We start from the raw sequence: 15174 nt of genomic DNA, 5'->3' as shown, positions 1-15174 counted from the left end.
CTTATAATCTTACTTCCTCAAGAGGCTGAAAACAATGGTCTCCAACGCCTTGGTTATTTCATACTGTTACATTAGTTCACCTTGTTATCTGATATATTGGGGGGAGGGGGAGAAACAACATGAGTCATGGGGGGTGGAGGGAAATGGGGACCATGACATGAGAAAGGTATCAATGTATGTGAAGTAATGTACCTTCTATCTGGTGACTATAATGTAACCCTTCTATTAATTACAATAAAATATATGAAAAAATAAATAAAATCACCCTTGCAATATTAAAGTTAATAAAAGAACCATGTTTTCAAAGCACAAATATCATTTAATTGATTTTACAGCACTCCAGGTTTTTACAGGGGTATCAGCAAGTAGAAGCAAGCTGGACTATCAACATAGAGCACATTTCTTACCAACAGCAAAAAAAGGTATCTGTGATCTTAACAGTTCCAATTCATTTGATACAATGAAGGAGTTTTCTGAAAATAAATCAAGTAATTGCAATCTTTATTTTACTCAAATTTTCATCTACATACATAAAAATTATATTTATTTTTGCAGTCTTGGTTTTTGAAGTTGACCTTCCCTCTGGTAGCTTGGTTCTCTCTTACTTGAGGCATTCACTGGTCTTTTTTTTTAGTTATTTTAAAATAGGACTTTGAATTTCTTCTGAGAACTTGTCTTAGAATGTGAATCTCTTCCTTATACTGACATAGGGAGGCTGTACATGTATTGCAGTTTTGTGTGACCACATCCAGCTTTTTGGTTGAGACAGTGGATCACTAACCTTCCCTGTCTGGCTTTGAATCAAGAACCTTTCAATTTCTGATTCCTGAGTAGATGAAAATTCAAGAAATTGTTGCCACAAACATCCCTACAAGAATTTCTGAAGCCTTAATTTAGTGCAGTTCTGAATATTGGAGAGGTGTTTACAATGATTGTATTTTGAAAGAAAAGTGTTGCATTTTTCAGAATATCTATATGTTTTTAGATTGCAAAATCAGTGATATTTTTCTCAGTGGTAAAATAGAACTTTGAAATGGCAGTAAGCTTCATGGATAAGAAACTATCAATATCAATAAACTACCTAGTATCAATACACTGGATCTTAGTGGCCAGCGGCTCCATAATTTCTATTGAAATTATGTAGCAACAAGTATTTCCAAACCCTAATAAAAATTCTAGTTATTTGCTATTATGGTGAAAATAAGTTGGAAAAGTTGTTTCCTCATAGTTGTAGTACTAACAACGTCTTAGTAATTATGAAATCAACCAGATGGCCACTGATAATTCTTGAATGTATTTTCCTATATGACAGCCAGGAACTATGTATGTTAACTGAATTTTAAGATTGTGTAAATTGTAAAGCTTGTGTAAATTGTCAATCATTTTCTGTATATGGATCATAGGTCCCATTTTGAAGCACACAAATATAGAACATTCTCATCACAGAAAATTCTACCAGAGAGGATAATAAAGAAGAATCATTTATAGTTTCTCTGAAAGAGCATTATTGTAATAATGGACATTTGAGGAGAACCAATGTGGATCAACTCTATTAAATAGCTATTTGGTTATAAGTTGATTTCATTTATATTTTCATCAATAGTGGGATCATGTTTCACAATTTCTGCCTGTGTATGGGGGCCAAAGAATTGTTATATAAAAGTACCAGTGAAAAGATGGGAATGGGTAACAATGTTCAAGAAATAATGTACTCACTACCTTAGGAATGTAACAGTAAACCCCCCTATACATAATGATGATAGTAAAATTTAAATTCAAAAAAGTACCAGTGTCTTGTACTTGGTAGACAAAATTCAGAAGCACTGGTTTACAAATGCATTCACAATTAAAATAGTAATTTTTGCTTGTCCTGGGTCTTGAATTCATGGCTTGGGCACTGTCCTTTAGCTTTCTCAAGGCTAGTGTTCTGCCACTGGAGCCATATCATCACTTCCTGTGTTTGTAGTACTGTGAATTCGAACCCAGGATTTCGTTCATGCCAGGCAGGCACTCTACCACTAGGCCATACTCCTGGCCCTAAAATAAGTATTTTTAAAGGCAAGAACTCAGGACTTAAGATGTTGTCCCTGAGTTATATTTTTCAAGGCTTTTTGTCTACCACTTGTCTATCATCATTTGGTAGTTACTTAGAGATAAGAATTTCATGAACTTTCCTCTCCCAGCAAGCTCTGAACTGCAATCCTCAGTTTTCACCCTTCTAAATAGCTAGCTACATTTATAGGTGTTAGTCACCAGTGCTTGGCAATTGCAAAGTTTTAACTGAAAAATGATTGTTTAAACTTTTATAAGAAACTAATTCTCTACATCTAATGGGAATTTATCTACAGGTGCAAAGAGAAGTTGAGTTGGATCTACTTTATATAACCCCAGCATTAACAACCTATACTACCTAAGGGGTTTTTCAGTTGTAGAGAATAATCTCACACTAAAGAACTGTTTTGTTGTGAGGGCCGGTGGCTCATACCTGTAATCTCAGGAGGCTGAGATCTGAGGATTGCTGTTCAAATCCTTCCTATGCACACTGACCTCCATGACTGACAAACAAACAAAAATAAAGAAACAAAAAACCTGTTTTGCTTATTATCATTTTTTTGCAGTGCTGAGGTTTGAATTTATGGCACTCTACCATCTGTGTTCTCCCTTCTTTCTTTATTATTATTTTTAATAGAGTTCCTTTTTCCTGGATTGGCTTGCAAGTCTCGGTCATTATCTTCACGCTTCCTAAATAGTGTGATAACAGGTAAACTGTACCCTATCCAGTTCTTATTAAGAACAGTGTCTCCAGAAATTTTTATTGCCCAGACTGGACTTGAACAGTGATTATCTTGATCTCAGGTTAAAATTACAACACAAATAATTATGAACTCTCTCTCTCTCTCTCTGTCTCTCTCTGTCTCTCTCTCTCTCTCTCTCTCTCTCTCTCTCTCTCTCTCTCTCTCTCTCTCTCTCTTTCTTTTCTTTTTGCCAAGCCTGTGGCTTGAAATCAGGACCTGAGCACTGTCTTTGAGCTTTCTGAAGGCTATTGCTCTAACTCACTACTAGATTTTTTCTGTGTATGTGGTACCAAGGAATAAAACACAGAGCTTCATGCATGCTGTGCAAGCGCTCTACCACTAGGCTACACTTTTGACCCATTTTTATTATCTCTTGCCTGATCTCTACCTAATAGTTTACTATCAGTATGTAAAATGGAAAATTTAATGTTTACAATTATATCTTTAAGAGGATAAAAACTATATCAAACATTTTATGTTGTTCAAACAGAACTCTGAAATATTAGATTTAGTATACTTTCTGGAGAAATTTGAAACATTCAAAGTTGAAAATGATATTTTACAAGTCAGTGGTAATCTAGATTTTATTTTATTTTACTCAGTATAATCTTGTCTAATAAAACTTAACATTCTCTAGTTCCAGTAAAATGCAACCAAAGTATAATTTGATTTTAGGAAATATTTGATTATCCAAAATCTTATCTTTAAAATTCTTTCCAGATATTTTGTACCACTATATTTTAACAGAAAATGCTTTAACATAACACATACTTATTAAATTATTTTTCTATGTGTTTGCTTTCTTTAACTTTGGTATTGGTTTTCCAGTGGGATTTTTTTAGTACTGTAGAATTTTCATTATATGTGATTTAAAAAAATAATTGTAACTCATTACATGGCAAGACAGGACCGGGAGAAGCAATAAGAAGAAAATTAATATTGGGTGCCAGCGGCTCATTTTGAACTCTGATACTTAGGAGCTGAAATCTGATGATCCTGTTTCAAAGCAGGCTGAGTCAGGAAAGGCTATGAGACTTATCTCCAGGTAACAACAACAAAGCCAGAAGTGTAGCCAGGTCTGAAGTGGTAGAGAGTTAAGACTTGAGCAAACGTTCTCAAGGACACCACCCAGGCCCCAAGTTCAAAACCCAAGGACTGGTGAACAAAACAGAATAGAAACAACAGAAAAGAAGAGAAACGGAAAAAAAAAAAAACACCTCACCTGCTGCCTTTGAAAGTCTACACTATTACCAGTAGTTTTTCGAGTATGGTTCACCCACATCATGAAAACTCATTCAAAGTAATTTTTGTCCATAAATTTTGTTCATAAGTTTTGTCCATAAATTAATCCACATTTATTCTTGTTCAAAGTTCCTTTTCTTTTCGTGTAGCCACATTTAACACTAAAGAAAATTGAAAATTATAGTTTTAGTTATCCTCACTGTATTTCCATATGGTTATTTTTTTACATTTGACATCTTAGAGAATAGAATAAATGAACAATACAAGCAATACATCTAAGTACATATTATTTTATGAAAATGATGTTGGGTCACATGTACCTTAGGGCAGTGTAAATACAGAGAAATTCCTCTACAGCTTTAGATAACATCAGAATTACCAAGATCTTAAAATAGATTACTGGGCTTTAGCATCAGAAATTCTGATTCACTTAGACTGAGAAAAGATCTCAGAATTTACACTTTTAATGAAGTTCTGTGATAATTATGCTCCTAGACCCAAGATGCTACTTTGTAAAGCATATCTCAATGCTAAGTTTACTGAAATGTTGTTTTGGGCATATAAAACATATATAGGGATAATATGACATATAACTGATCAGTCAGTTTTAAATGATAGGCTGGTTGCAAAAGAAATTGTGAAGAGAAATAAGCATCAGTAAGGAAATAATAGCAAACACATTTTGACATGACCTTTCACTGGAAATGGATAGATTCCAAGACTAGACAAATCTAAAATGATCTCTCTTAGGCAAATTTTTCTGTTACAGAGAAATCTGGAAAAAAGTAAAGTGCTTGTTTATCAGAAGACTAGTTAACTACCTTATATTCAGTATGGAAGGCTGAGAATATAACATTTATTTGAACATGCTGATATAAAATTTTTCATGATACATTATATATTTTAAAAATGATTGTGAAGTAATCAGTAGAAACCTTGGGCTCTCCTAGCAGGGATTTACAACAGAAAACAATCCGGATACATAAGGCCATATAGTATGACACTAAATTTAAGAACCTCCAGAATATAGAAACAAAAGCCATATAATGAGTGATTGTTCTCCTTAATGTTATCCCTCATCTCTTTTGCCGACCCTTGGTTACCTCATATTGTTACAATATTTCACCTTGTTATGTGATACATTTTATATATGCTTAATTGGTTAATTGAAATTGGATAGAGAAGGGGGAAATCAAGAGGAGGGGGGGGAGGGAAACGGGGACCATGTCATGAGAAAGGGTATCAATATATGTGAAGTATTGCACCTTCTATCTGGTGAATATAATGTAACCCTTCTATTAATTACAATAAAAAATATATGGAAAAAAGTGATTGCGAATAATGCACCTTCTATCTGGTGAATATAATATAACCCTTCTATTAATTACAATAAAATATATGAGAAAAAAAGAGTGGGAGGAAGCAAAGAATAGGGAATTTTTATATCAGATCTTAATATTTTAAATCTTTATTTTTTAACTTACTAATTTAATTTTTGTAAACTGGGGATTGGACTCGGGGCTTTGAGCTTGCTGGCAGGGGTTCTATTACTTGAGCCATACTTTGAGCCCATTTTGTGCACTGCATACTTTCTAGCATAATGCTTAGACCTGCCATGCTGATAAATATTCTACATGAGATTTTTCCATTTCCTTGGAGATGGTAGGTACAAGCCATTTCATCTACCCCTATGCTTACCCTGTGGCTGGTATAAAAGGCATGGGACAATGTGCCTGGCCATTGGTTGATAATGTCTTTTGAATCTCTTTTATTGGTCAAGGCTGGATTTGAACCTTGGTCTTTTAATATCTTCTACCCAAGTATCTAGGATAACAGGCCTGAGCTCTATGGCTGATAAATGATTTTCATCTTAATACAACACTGCTATTTCAAAGTCATTAACATCTTTATTGTCATCAAAGCACTAACAGCATAGTTTTTGTTCATGTAATATCTAGTCTGGTAGCATATAAAATTGTTTTGAAGCCATAAAAAACAGATTTTTATTTATTTTCTATATAATTAATTCACAAATATTGGAGTATCATCGGGATCATCTGGTTCAACTCAATAAATGTATGGTAGTTAGGATAAATTTTAAACTTTGAGAATCACTGTCTAAATAAATTAAAATCTCTGTGGGGGGAAAAAAAAGTGAAAAATCGATACACTAGGCCTCCTCAGCACAGATCGAAGCTTTCTTAATAAAGACTCAGAAACACAACAAATTCAAGAAAGTTTGGACAAATGGGACTGCATTGAATTGCAGAGCTTCTGTATGGCAAAAAAACATAGGTAGCAAGTTGAATTGAAAGCCTACAGAGTGGGAGAAGGTATTCACTAACCATACAACAGACAAAGGCCTCATATCTAAAATATCTCTACAGCTAACAAATAGTGAACCTTCCCCCAAATATCTTCAAAGAAACAAACATCCCAATAAAGGATGGGCCAAAGACTTAAAGAGAATCTTTTCTGAAGGAGAAATAGGAATGGCCTATAGACATGAAGAAATACCCAACATCCTTGGCCATAAAAATAATGCACATCAAAACAGCTCTGAGATTGCACCTCACTCCAGTTAGAATGTCCAAGATCAAGAAATCCAATAACAACAAATGCTGTCTGGGATGTGGCCAGGTGGGACCATTACTACACTGTTGGTGGGAGTGTAAATTCATTCAACCACTAAGGAAAACAGTATGGCAGTTCCTCAATACAGTGAACATAGAGATCCCCTATGACCCAGCAATTACACTATTTGGCATTAACCAAATGTCCAGAAACAAGGACATATGAAATTCACTATCACAATGATGTTCATTGCAGCACTATTTACCATACCAAAGATATGGAACCAACACAGATGCCCCTCAGTAGATGAATAGATCATGAAGATATGGTATTTATACACAATGGAATTCTATGCTTCCATCAGAAAGAATGATACCACCCCATTTGTAAGGAAATGGAAAGACAGAAAAAATCATATTAATTGAAGTAAACCAGACCCAAAGAACATAAGATCAATGGTTTCTCTTATTTGTAATAATTAGCACAAACCTAGGACTCTCCTAGCAGAGGATTACAACATCTCAAACCCTAGATACATAAAGCCATGTAGGATAAAGCCAAATTAATGGACCTCCAGGACATGGAAACAAGAGCTTAATTATGAGTGACTGCTATTTTCAATGTACTATGTTTTCTTTCTCTTCTCTTGTGTTGCCCTTTGGTTAATCTCACAGTGTTACAGTATCTGACTTGGTTACCCAATATAATATTTGAAAACTTTAAAAACCTGAAAAAGAAGATTAAAGATGATCTAAGGAAGTGGAAAAATCTCCTGTGGTCCTGGATTGGGTGTATTAACATTGTGAAAATGGCAATCCTACCAAAGGCTATCTACAAATTCAATGCAACACCCCATCAGTATCCCAATGAAATAAAGGAAACAATCCCAAACTTTATATGGAATAACAAAAATATCACTTGTAGCAAAAACAATCCTTAGTAGAAAAAATAGCACTGGAAGAATAACAACACCAGACTCTATTGAAGAGCTATCACAATAAAGAAAAAACTGCTTAGCACTGGCACAGGAACAGGCCCAAAGTCCAATGGAATAGAAATGAAGACCCAGAAATTAACCCAGAGACTTATGGCCACCTAATCCTCAATAAGGGTGCCAAAAACATAGGATGAAAGAAAGACAGTTTCTTCAACAAATGGTTTTGCCACAATTGGTTAAACACCTTTAGAAAACTAAAATTGTTTCCTGTACATCACCAGAACAAATTCCAAATGGATCAAAGACCTTGAGGTAAAAACAGATACCCTGAAAACTTTACAGGAAGAAAAACGAGACACACTTGAGCTCTTCAGCATGTGTGGAAACTTTCTTAACAAACTCCTAGAATCACAGCAATTCAAAGAAAGGTGGGACAAATAGGACTGCCTTAAACTGGAGAGTTTCTGTAAGGACAAGGACATAGCTAGCAAGATATATAGAGCCCACAGTTTGGGAGAAGATCTTCACTAGCCATACAACAGACAAGGGCCTCATATCTAAAATACACCTACATCTCAAAAAATTGAATTTCTCAAAATCAAATCTGCAAAGAAACAACCATCCATTAAAGGACCATCTATTAACCATCTATTAAAAGACTTGTCTGAAGAGGAAATAAGAACTTCCAATAGACACATAAAGAGATGCTCTACAACTCTTGCCATAAAAGAAATGCATATCAAAACAACTGAGATTCCACCTCACCCCAATCAGAATTGCCATTATCAAGAAATCTAGTAACAACAGATGCTGGTATGGTGGAAATGTGGCCAGAAGGGTTTGCTGCTGGTGGGAGTGTAAACTAGTTCATCCACTTTGGAAGGCAGTATGGCGGTTCCCCAAAAGACTAACTATTGAGCTCCCCTACGAGCTCCTGTAATCCCATTCCTGGGCATTTACCCAAATTTCCACAAACAAGGCCATACAAAACTTACCAGCACAACCATGTTCATTGCCCCGTTATTTACCATAGCTAAGATATGGAACCAACCCAGATTACCTTCAGTAGTTGAGTGGATCAAGATGTGGTATACATACATAATGGAATTCTATGCTGCCATCAGAAAGGATGACATTTCTCTGCTTGTAAGGAAATACAAAGGCTTGAAAAAAAATCATATTAAGTGAAACAAGACAGACCCAAAGGAACATAGGCTTCATGAGTTCCCTCATTCGTAATAATTAGTTTATATCTAGAATTTTCCTAGCAGAGGAGTACAATAGCTCAAGTGCTCCATACACATGGCCAGTATAGGAATGAGGCTAAGCAAAATGAACTCCAAATTGGAAAACAAAAGATTTACCCTTGTTAGTGTTGCTTTCAATGTACTATACACTGAAGTCATATTCCTGTTGTTGTTTTATCTGACTTTGGTACCTAGTGTACCTATTTGCTTAAATGAATCAGGAAAGGGAAATGGAAAAACAAGATTATCTGGCAAAGGACAAAGGGTGAACCAATGTTGCAGCAATGTTCACAGAAAAATTCATTGGAAATAAACTTTACAACTTGGGAGGGATGGGGAAGGGAATGTAGGAGAAACAATATGCAAGAAGTAAAGTACTCACTACCTCATGAATGTAACTGTAACCTCATTTAAAAATAATAATAAACTGCCAAAATTACTGTATTAACACTTAGAAATGAGTAAGCAAACCATAGGGACAAAATATAAACATAAATAATAACTTACTGAATCAAACTCCAACAGTTCAGAAAATTAGAGCATGATTGAAAAACATTTGTTTCAAACTAAACTATACAACATCAACGCAGCAATGGATATATATCTCTATGTATATGTATATATCACTGATCTATATATCAACAGAGCAAACATATATGATATATATTTATAGAGAGAGTGAGAGAACACGAGAGAGAGTGAGAGAACACGCAGGTATGTATCTAAAAGAATGCAAGTTAGGATGTAATAGACACTTGTTTGTGGCAGCACTAATCATGGTAGTAACAAGGTAAGGCAAATGGATATGATGACCTCCAATGAATGAAATGATCAAGAAATGTAATATTTACACACAATAGAGCATTATTCATCAAGAGATAAGAATGAAATTATGACATTTAAAAGAAAATGGATCCAGAGATATTTGTTGAACTAAGCCAGATTCAGAAGGAAAAATATATTTCTTTTTCTAATACGTGATTGTCTGCTATATATATATATATATTTATATATATGACCATGAACACACATTAGATTAATACATATATATATATGGAGAGATAATATTTCCATATAAGGTATGTTATCTGGGAATATTTTCTTCCATTTTTTGAATACCTTTTTTCTCCATTAGTACTGTACACAAATATTTTACTTAATTTTGATGAAAAGAAATTTGCCTATATTTTTATTTGTATTTCTTTAGGGTCAATATTATTTTCCAACCCAATATTAAGAAATTTTTCCTTAATCGTTTTTCAAAGGCTTGGATAGTTTTTACAAGTAGCTCTCTTAATCACATGGCTTTATTTTAGTTAAAAGGTGATGGCTAAGTTCCACCTTCATTCTTCTACATAGAGTATCCAGTTTTTACCCAAGACAATATTTTCAGAGATCATTCTTTCCTCAAGGAATAGTCTTGGGTACATTTGATGATAAGTGTCATTGTTCATTTCTAGAATCATTATTCTGTTCCACTGGTTTGTGTTTCATTCCCAGATAATACTCCCTTGAGTACCATATATTTGTATAATCTTGAAATTCTGAAGCCTCTACTCTTGTTAATTTGTTCATAACAATACTATGTTTACTATTTTAATCTCAAAGATGCCTTGTGAACTTCAAATGAAATTTTTTAATTTTAAAAACTGTGATTTTTCACAATAGAACAAAATCTAGATACATAAGGCCATATGTGTAAGGACCTCCAGGATATAGAAACAAAAACCATATAATGAGTGATTGTTCTCCTTAATGTACTATGTTATCTCTTGTCTCTTTTGCCATCTCTTTGTTATCTCATATTGTTACAATATTTCACCTTGTTATCTGATATATTTTATATATGCTTAATTGGTTCTTTTAAATAGGATAGGGAAGGGGGAAATCAAGATGAGCGGGCAAGTGGGGAGGGAAATGGGGACCATGACATGAGAAAGAGTATCAATGTATGTGAAGTAATGCACCTTCTATCTGGTGAATATAATGTAACCCTTCTATTAATTACAATAAAAAATATATGAAAAAAACTGTGCTTTGTTTTGTGGGTCATGGGGCTTGAGCTCAGCCTGGGCACTGTCCCTGAGCTCTTCAGCTCAAAGCTACCACCCTACCCTTGAGCCAAGCCCCACTTCCTGTTTTCTAGAGGTTAATTGGAAATAATAATCTCCAGTTCTTTTGTGCATGGGCTGGCTTTGAACCTTGATCCTAAGATCTCAGCTTTCTGAGTCGGATTACAGGCGTGAGCCATGTGCCTAGCTAAAAACTATGAAAAAATAAGAAATTTTCATAGGGACTTTATTGGGTTCTTAGGCCATTCTTGATAAAATTCACATATAAAATATATAAAGTTCATATATAAAATACTTAATACTTGTTAATATTTCAATCTGTAAAATGTAAGCTTCTCATGAATTTATTACAAAAATTAAACATGATTATTTTTTAATTCTTTGGCAATACCTATTAAACTTTCAGGCATACATATCTTATTACAACAATTCTGCTTACATATTCTACTTTACAGAAATAAAAGAATACTAACCATACACAAAAATATTTATTAAACCGTTGATTATAATTGCAAGTAAAAGTCTAAACATCATTCAGTTATAGAAGTACTGAATAAAAGTATAAATTATTCATGCTGGAATATTATGAAAAATAAGACGAAAAGATGGAATAGGAAGTGGTGCTGTGGCTCAAATTGGTAGAGTATCACCCCTGAGTTGAATTGCTCAGAGAGAGTGCCCAGGCCATGAGTTCTAGCCCAGCGACCAACAACAACAAAGAAATCAGTTTACATGACTGTAGGAAATAAGGCTTAGTGTATGGAAAACAAAGTTATTTCTATTTATAGAAATAATTATTTCTACTTATAGAAATTTATTTATATGGAAAATCAGTGAAAAGGTGCTCAGTTCATAATATTAGGTATTTACTAGAAAAAGAAAGTGGTTTGGGAATACCAGTAAATTGAGACAATGAAAACATATACATATAATAGTGGTGCAATTACCTTTATAGAGAGATTTTTCAGAAGTAAAGGTCATAATAAATTGATTTTTTTGCAGTTCAAACATGTGTTCATTTAATTTTGCAATTTTAGTCATCTCTGAAAAATACAAACACATGCATTATTTACTTATGCCAGAAATTTACTAATTTCAACTTAATAAAATAAATCTGAATTCCTTCCTTGTGGACAGATTTTTACAAAAATTTTTTGCCAATTTAAATAAAGTAGATTAACCAACACAGATGTTTTCTTTCTGATTTTCCTTGCCAACCAGTCTATTTTGAAATGTGCATGATAGGGGTGTAACTCAACCAAAACTAACAACTAAGCTTTGAGTTGTATGCTTTTCTTTCAATGCTCAAGAGATTAAAAGAAGTAAATCATAATTTTAAGCTCAGCTTGTATCTAAATATTGCAACATCCTGTCTCAGAACAAAGAAGAAGAAGAAACATTTTATATATAATTGTCAGAAAATCGCAGCAATAATTAAAACAAAAAAAGGAATGAAATTTTAATTTCTCAGGTAGATTTAACTTTGTGTAAATCTTTATTATCAGACGAGAGAGAGAGAGAGAGAGAGAGAGAGAGAGAGAGAGAGAGAGAGAGAGAGAGAGAGAGAGAGAGAGAGAGAGAGAGAGAGAGAGAAGAGAGAGAAGAGAGAGAGAGGAGACAAAGAGTCCCTGAGTGCAAAATCAATGTACAAATGGAAGATAAAACACTTTTACTATTATTATTATTATTCCTAGGGCTTGAACTCAGGGCCTGAGCACTGTGCTTGGGATTTCTCAAGGCTAGAGCTCTACCATGTTTTTTTTTTGTATGTGGAATGAGGAATCAAACTTGGGACTTCATGCATGCTAGGCAAGCATTCTACTGCTAGGCCAAACTCCTGGCCATTTTAATTATTGTTTCAACAACATTTTAGCACTGTTAAAAACAAATGGTAGGAAAGTATGGAAGACCATCCACCACATTCCTTTGTCTGCATGAAGATGAAACAAAATTTTCCATTGCATGGCACTACAGAGAAGATGGTGAAAGTTAGAAACTCTGCATCCAGAAATTCTGAAATGTAAATTTGTAATAAGTTCTAACCCAAACAATAAGACATGGAGAGTTCTCACAATACAGTTGTAGGTAAAAAGAAAAAGGAATGCAATGGTGGTGTCCCAATAGAAGGAATATGTAGGTACAAATAGTCGGCATGCTATAAAATCTTAAGATGGAAACCTTGTACCACAAAATAGGCAAATGCCAAAAATGTAAAGCATTTAAAATTCATGTCTTTGTGTTGTCCTTAATGTACTATGTTATCGCTCATCTCTTTTGCCATCCCTTGGTTATCTCATATTGTTACGATATTTACATTGTTATCTGATATATTTTATATGTGCTTAATTGGTTATTTGAAATTGGATAGGGAAGGGGGAAAATCAAGATAAGCGGGGGGAGGGTGGGAGGGAAATGGGGACCATATCATGAGAAAGGGTATCAATGTTTGTGACGTTATGGACCTTCTGTCTGGTGAATATAATGTAACCCTTCTATTAATCACAATAAAAAATATTTTAAAAATTCATGTTTTTGAATTTATAAAAATTAGTATTGAGACACCAAATCGTGGACCTGTTATAGCTCAAGAAACACAAATCATAAAAAATTCTTATAAAATCCTGTAATATTCAATGGACAGTAAATAAAATTAAGTTAAAAATCTTGAAAAATTTGAAAGAAAATCACATTGAGTGTAAATAAAGTTACATTTGAAACTATATTTTCTTAGAAAATCCTACAAATAAAAAGACAGTATTTTTTGAATAGTTGGAAAGCACATGCTACCAAACCTAGATGAAATATAAATTAACCCTTCTCTCACAAATACAATTGAGGAAATTTGTTTCCATTAGAGCTACTTTAAAATAAAGCTTAAAGAAAACTATTATTCAGAGAAATGGGGAAGTTATGTAGTTTAGAAATCATAGAAATAAGTTAAAATAAGAAAGCAATTATACTAGTTTCTATATAAGTAAAATGAATTAAAGCAATAATAGGACTGGAAAGAGGAATATGATTTATTTTCATTTTGTTCTGGTCCTTGTGTTCAAACTCAGGTCTTGAGTGTGCTGTCATAGTTGAGTACTATCCTTAGCCTTAGCTGTCCTACCTCCACTTACGGCTTCTTTGTATTTAACTGCAGATAAGATTCTCACAGGCTTTCCTGCCCAAGCTGGCTTTGAACTGTGATCTTCAGATTTCAACCTATTAAACAGCTAGAATTGCAGGCATTAATCACTGACACCCTGCTTAGATTTGCTTATTTTTATTTAATTTTATTGTCAAGGTGATGTACAGAAGGGTTACAGTTCATATACATGGTAGTGAGTAGATTTCTTGTCAGCAACCAATGAAAACATATGATATTATTTGGAAATAGACTTGGGTTGGAATAACTTTTTTTTTGCTAGTCCTGGAGCTTAAATTCAGGGCCTGGGCACTGTTCTTGGACCTTTTCTGCTCAAGGATAGTGCTCTGCAACTTGAGCCAGAGCACCATTTCCAGCTTTTTCTGTGTATGTGGTAGAGAGGAATCAAACCAAGGGCTTTATGTGTGCTAGGAGAGCACACTACTACTAAGCCACACTCTTGGCCCCAGAATAACTTTTATAAACATAAATTCTACTAGGAGAGGGATATAAAATGGAAGTTTATAAAATGCCCATTTAAAAAAGAAAGGTAAAATAAGTGAGGGAGAATAAAATGAGATGAAACAATAAGGGCATAAATAGAAAACAGGGACATAGATGAGATATATTAATACCACAATATCAAAGATCCATTTAAATATCAATGATAAAGATACCAAAAATTAAAACCCAATTTCTTTTACACAAATGGTATTACTTTAAAAAAAGCTTAGTAACTTTAGATAGCATTAGTCAAAAAAGAAAAATTAACCGGGTGCTGAGGCTCACACCTGTAATCATAGCTACTTAGGAGGCTGAGAGCTGAGGATCACAATTCAAAGCTAGCCTGCCTGGGCACTAAAAGTCCATGAGATTTTCTTTTGCCAGGCCTGGGATTCAGCTCATGTCCTGAGCACTGTCCTTAGACTTTCTCAAGGCTAGAGCTCTACCACTTGAGCCTCAGAACCGCTTCCGTCTATTGTCTTTGTATGTGGTACCGAGGAATTGAACCCAGGTTTTCATGCATGCTAAGCAAGCACTCTATCACTAGGCCAAACTCCTGGCATCCATGAGATTCTTATCTCCAATTAACCACTGGAAAACAGGAAGTGATGATGCTGCCCATCGGGTAGGGCAATAGCCTTGAGCTGAAGAACTTAGGGACAGTGCCCAGGCC

The 15174-nt window shown here is 34.3% G+C and overlaps 1 long non-coding RNA gene across 1 annotated transcript; it reads right to left on the bottom strand.

The window, feature by feature from the left end:
- Positions 1-298: 298 nt before the first annotated feature.
- Positions 299-11906, bottom strand: LOC150058663 (uncharacterized). The gene is made up of 3 exons (XR_016536546.1): positions 11815-11906; positions 4018-4198; positions 299-473 (listed from the first exon to the last, which is right to left on the bottom strand). It is a non-coding gene; the product is annotated as an uncharacterized LOC150058663 (long non-coding RNA).
- Positions 11907-15174: the final 3268 nt, after the last annotated feature.

This window comes from Megascapheus bottae, chromosome 9 (assembly GCF_031878675.1).
Source record: "Megascapheus bottae isolate mThoBot1 chromosome 9, mThoBot2.hap1, whole genome shotgun sequence".
Classification (NCBI taxonomy): domain Eukaryota; kingdom Metazoa; phylum Chordata; class Mammalia; order Rodentia; family Geomyidae; genus Megascapheus; species Megascapheus bottae.
The sequence above is the reverse complement of the archived record's forward strand: the minus strand, read 5'-3'. Positions and strand labels throughout refer to the sequence as shown.